This window comes from Chiloscyllium plagiosum, unplaced genomic scaffold (assembly GCF_037043375.1).
Source record: "Chiloscyllium plagiosum isolate Xiang-an unplaced genomic scaffold, Cpla_swu_hap1 HiC_scaffold_7, whole genome shotgun sequence".
Classification (NCBI taxonomy): Eukaryota; Metazoa; Chordata; class Chondrichthyes; order Orectolobiformes; family Hemiscylliidae; genus Chiloscyllium; species Chiloscyllium plagiosum.
In genome coordinates, this window is record NW_028270145.1 from 110,577,012 (window position 1) to 110,583,011 (window position 6,000).

Genomic DNA, 6,000 nt, shown 5'->3' on the forward strand with positions numbered 1-6,000 from the left:
ACAGCTCAGGTCAAATATCAGGACACATCCAACAGAGGACCTGCCTACAGGTGGGGTACATGTGATGATGATGATTTACCTTTTCTTATTTAAATTTAGTCCAATTTATCCTATTTCCTGTACCATTGCTCCTATTTGTCGATCCCTAAATCTGAGGAGGCATACTATCAGCCCTCTCATTTATCCAGTTGCCTCACTGATTTCACCTGAAAGATGAGGAAAAATAACTATTTTTTAAAAAAGCACGCAAAATGGCGCACTCCAGCAAAGTCTGGATTATACAGATTTATTTCTGGAAATTACATTTTACTGCACAATATATTATTAATTTGAGATGTATTACAAGGAGAGTGCAGCAAGGAGCAGGTGATTTTGGACCAATGTTTTCTGAATTTTACCACGAGGTAGGAAGGAGATTTCCCCTCACTTTGCCTCTGGGTTCTTGCAAACTAATCAAAAGATATTATTGCTGTGATTTGAAGTGTCTTGTGCAATGTGTTGATTGAGGTCACACTAAAGGTAAGCTTAGCAGATTCATCAAGCTCTGTTTAAACAAATTGGCTCCCCTCGTATAAGTGCATTGAGGAGAGGAGTTGGGAGGTCATGCTGCAGCTGTACAGGACATTTGTTAGGCCACTTATGGAATTCTGCATGCAATTCTGGTCTCCCTGCTATAGGAAGGATTTTGTGAAACTTGAAAAGGTTGAGAAAAGATTTATAAGGATGTTGCCAGGTTTGAGTACAGGGAGAGGCTGAATAGGTTGGGGCTATTTTCCCTGGAGCATCAGAGGCAGAACCATATTGTCACGTGCCTGAGTCAAGACTTCCACAGCAAGCTCTCTATTCTAAAGATCTATTGCAGTAAGTGGTTACAAGGAAAGGCTTCAAGGATATCTTCAATGCCTCCCTGAAAAAAACTGAACATTCTCAGCCATCCCCAAGACCACCCAATCTGGAGAAACATCCACAAAAGGTGCCAACCATTGTGATCGTCTCCAACAGGTCCACATGGAGACTAAGTGGAAAGAGTGTTTGCGAACTCAAGTGTCCCATTCATCCACTTCCTGCCTCACCTGTGGCAGGGCATGCAGTTCCTGGATGGGACTATTCAGCCTCCTCAGGACTCAATTCTGAAGTGGAAAGACGTCATCCTCAGTCTTGAGGGACTACCTAAGAAGGAGGTATCAGATTAATTCCAACATGGGATTCAAAGCCTATTCCACATGGAAGGCTCAGACCTGCCTCCATGCCCAACCCATTGTAAAAAGTTCTTTACTGTAGTTTAGCAAATTCCTGATGAAGAGCTTACGTCCGAAATGTCGACTGTCCTAGTCCCTCGGATGCTGCCTGACCGGCTGGGCTTTTCCAGCGCCACTCTTTTCGGCTCTAGCAAATAATTGACAAGGAACATTGTTCAGGCAGAGAACTGAAGAAGAATAAAAGCAAAATACTGCAAATGCTAGAAATCTGAAACAAACAGAGAATGCTGGAGAAACTCAGCAGATCTGGCAGTATCTCTGAAGAGAGAAACAAAGTTAAATATTTCAGATTGAATTTGAGACTTCTTCAGAAGACTGGCTTAGTTGCTGGGATTCTCATTTCCAGATTCCAGGGACTCAGGCTCCACATCAGAGTCAGAGTTACAAATCAGGTTGACATTCAAGTGCAGTACTGAAACAGCACTGTATTATTGGAACTCCTGTTCTTCAGAAGACATAAACTTGGCAGTATTTTGCTTCACTGTGAGCTTAAGCTGTACACAAGCAGTTGTGTATCTCACCTAGATCAACATTCGATTGCAAACCGATGCTGAGCTGCAATCTCGAAGATCTCACCGGCTCCAATGTTATGAGTGGATGTTAACAAGTTGCTGCACTCTGTCCCAATAGTGTGCAGCCTCTGCTGTTGCATTATCCTCTGCCCCACATTGTAGCCTCACTATGTTGGCATCTCATTTTTTAGGTATGCCTTGTTTTCAGTTTTTCAGAGTTTCCTTTTTCAGAGTTTCCAGCTCTCTTCAATGAGCCAAGGTTAATCTCCCAGCTTGATGGTAATAGCAAAGTGAGGAATGTGCTTGTCCATGAGGTTAGAGATTGTGACTGAAAATAATTCTGAAAGATACCTTCTTGTAAATATTACCATAAGTACATATGTTTAAGTTCTTTCACAAAGTAATGCTTCATGTGAGAATTCATAGTTCAAATGAATAAGGAATAAAGAGAAGAACAAAAAAAGAACAAAATGGAGAGAAATGGACAAAGCCAGGCTTAGAATCAAAGAATTCTAGAATTGTTCCCATATAGGAAGCAGCCATTCTGCCTGCCCCTAGCACGAACGCCCTCCCTCCTTCGACTCTCCCTCGACCCCGCCTCACCCCCTCCCTCACTTGACCCCCCCCACCACATCCCTCCCTCGACCCACCCTCACGCCCTCCCTTGACCCCCCCTCGACCCCTCCCTTGACCACCTCCTCACCCCCTCCCTCCCTCGACCCCCTCGTCACCCCCCCTCGACCCCCTCCTCACCCCCCGACCCCCTCACTCGACCACCCCTCACCCCCTCCCTCGACCCCCACTCACCCCCGCCCTCCCCCTCCCTCGACCCCCACTCACCCCCTCCCTCGACCCCCACTCACCCCCTCCCTCGACCCCCACTCACCCACTCCCTCCCTCGACCCCCACTCACCCACTCCCTCCCTCGACCTCCCTCACCCCCTCGACCCCCCTCACCCCCTCCCTCCCTCGATACCCCCTCCCTCCACCGCCCTCATCCCCACTCTCCCTCGACCCCCCCCACCCCCTCCCTCTCTCGACCACCTCCCTTAACACCCCCTCACCCCCTCCCTCCTTCGACCCCCTCACTTGACCCCCCTCACCCCCTCCCGCTCTCGGCCCCCTCCCTCCCTCGACCCCCCCAACCCCTCCCTCCCTCAACCCCCCTCACCACCTCCGTCTCTTGACCCCCTCCCTCGACACCCCCTCACCCCCTCCCTCGACCCCCGCGATCCCATCCCTCGACCCCCCCTCACCTCCTCCCTCCCTCGACCCCCTCACCCCCTCCCTCCCTCGACCCCCCAACCCCTCCCTCCCTCGACCCCCCTCACCACCTCCCTCTCTCGACCCCCTCCCTCGACACCCCCTCACCCCCTCCCTCGACCCCCCTCGATCCCAACCCTCGACGCCCCCTCACCTCCTCCCTCCCTCGACCCCCTCACCCCCTCCCGCTCTCGAGCCCCCTCACCCCCTCCCTCCCTTGATCCCCCTCACCCCCTCCCTCCCTCGATCCCCTCCCTCGACCCCCTCACCCGCTCCCTCCCTCGACTACCTCCCTCAATCGACCCCTTCCCTCAACCCTCCTCACCCCATCCCTCCCTTGACCACCTCCCTCCCTCGACCCACCTCACCCCCTCCCTCCCTCGACCCCCTCACCCCCTCCCTCCCTCGACCCTCCCTCGACTCCCCCTCACCCCCTCGACCTTCCCTCGAAACCCCCTTGACGCCCCTCACCCCCTCCCTCCATCGACCCCCCTCACCCCCTCCCTCTCTCGACCACCTCCCTCAACACCCCCTCACCCCCTCCCTCCTTCGACCCCCTCACTTGACCCCCCTCACCCCCTCCCGCTCTCGGCCCCCTCCCTCCCTCGACCCCCCCAACCCCTCCCTCCCTCAACCCCCCTCACCACCTCCGTCTCTTGACCCCCTCCCTCGGCACCCCCTCACCCCCTCCCTCGACCCCCCGCGATCCCATCCCTCGACGCCCCCTCACCCCCTCCCTCCCTCGACCCCCTCACCCCCTCCCTCCCTCGACCCCCCAACCCCTCCCTCCTCGACCCCCCTCACCACCTCCCTCTCTCGACCCCCTCCCTCGACCCCCCTCGATCCCAACCCTCGACGCCCCCTCACCTCCTCCCTCCCTCGACCCCCTCACCCCCTCCCGCTCTCGAGCCCCCTCACCCCCTCCTCCCTTGATCCCCTCACCCCCTCCCTCCCTCGATCCCCTCCCTCGACCCCCTCACCCGCTCCCTCCCTCGACTACCTCCCTCAATCGACCCCCTCCCTCAACCCTCCTCACCCCATCCCTCCCTTGACCAACTCCCTCCCTCGACCACCTCCCTCGAACCACCTCACCCCCTCCCTCCCTCGACCCCCTCACCCCCTCCCTCCCTCGACCCTCCCTCGACTCCCCCTCACCCCCTCGACCTTCCCTCGAAACCCCCTTGACGCCCCTCACCCCCTCCCTCCATCGACCCCCCTCACCCCCTCCCTCCCTCGACCCCCCTCACTCTCTCGAACACCTCCCTCCCTCGACACCCCCAACCCCTCCCTCCCTCAACCCCCCTCACCACCTCCCTCCCTCGACACCCCCAACCCCTCCCTCCCTCGACCCCCCTCACCCCCTCCCTCCCTCGATTCCCCCTCACCCCTTCCCTCCCTCGAGCCCCCTCCCTCGACCCCCTCACCCGCTCCCTCCCTCGACTACCTCCCTCAATCGACCCCCTCCATCGACCCCCTCCCTCGACCCTCCTCACCCCATCCCTCCCTTGACCACCTCCCTCCCTCCACCACCTCCCTCGACCCCCCTCACCCCCTCCCTCCCTCGACCCCCCTCACCCCCTCCCTCCCTCGACCCCTCCCTCGACCCCCCTCACCCCCTCGACCCCCCGACTCCCCCTCACCCCCTCCCACCCTCGACCCTCTCCCTCGAAACCCCCTTGACTCCCTCCCTCCCTTGACCCCCTCTCTCGACCCCCCCCTCACCCCTCCCTCGACCCCCCCTCACCCCATCCCTCCCTCGAACACCTCTCTCGACCCCCCCCTCACCCCGTCCCTCACTCGAACCCCTCCCTTGACCCCCCTCAACCCGTCCCTCACTCGAACCCCTCCCTTGACCCCCCTCAACTCCTCCCTCTCTCGACTCCCTTCCTCGACCCGCCTCACCACCTCCCTCTCTCGACCCCCTCCCTCGACCCCCCTCAACCCCTCCCTCCCTCGACTCCCCTCACCCCATCCCTCTCTCGACCCACATCACCCCATCCCTCTCTCGACCCCCTCCCTCGACCCCCCTCAGCCCCCCGTCCCTCGACCCCCCTCACCTCGTCCCTCCCTCGACCCCTTCCCTCGACCCCCCTCATCCCGTCCCTCCCTCGACACACCCTCCCTCCCTCGACACCCTCCCTCAACCCCACCTCACCACATCCCACCCTCGACCCCCTCCCTTGAACCCCCTCAACCCGTCCCTCCCTTGATCCCCTCCCTGAACCCCCCCTCACCATCTCCCTCCCTCGGCCTCCACACCCCCTCTCTCGACCCACCCTCACCCCCTCCCTTTCTCAACCCCCTCCCTCGACCCCCCCTCACCCCCTCCCTTTCTCGACCCCCTCCCTCGACTCCCCTCACCTCCTCCCTTTCTTGACCGCCTCCCTCGACCCCCCCCTCACCCCCTCTCTCCCTCACCCCCTCCCTTTACCCCCCTCACCCCTCTCTCCCTCACCCCCTCCCTCGAACCCCCAACAACCCCTCCCTCCCTCGATCCCCCCTCACCCCCTCAGCCCCCTACACCCCCGCTCACGACCCCCCCCCCCTCACCCCCTTCCTTTCTCACACGCTTCCCTCGACCCCCCCTCACCCCCTCCCTTTCTCAAACCCTCCCACGACTCCCCTCACGCCCTCCCTTTCTCGACCTCCTCCCTCGACCCCCCCCACCCCCCCTCCCTCGACCTCCCCTCACCCCCTCCCTTGACCCCCACTCACCCACTCCCTACCTCGACTCCCTCCCTCGACCACCACCCCCTCCCTTGACCCCCCCTCATCCCCTCCCTCGTCCCACTCACCCCCTCCCCCCATCCCCCTCCCTCGACCCCCCCTCTCCCCCTTCCTCCTTCGACATCCGCTCACCCCCTCCCTCCCTCGACCCCCCTCACCCCCTCCCGCTCTCCACCCCCGCTCACCCTCTCCCTCCTTCGACCCCTCACCCCCTCCCTCCCTCGACCCCCCTCACCCCC

The 6,000-nt window shown here is 59.8% G+C and overlaps 1 protein-coding gene across 1 annotated transcript in view; it reads right to left on the minus strand.

Moving 5' to 3' along the window:
- Positions 1 to 1,365, minus strand: part of cfap65 (cilia and flagella associated protein 65) — a 156,699-nt gene extending 155,334 nt beyond the window's left edge. The window contains exon 1 of the mRNA XM_087988626.1: positions 1,310 to 1,365. The gene's annotated coding sequence lies outside the window, so the exon portion shown is untranslated. The remainder of the gene's footprint in view (positions 1 to 1,309) is intronic.
- Positions 1,366 to 6,000: the final 4,635 nt, after the last annotated feature.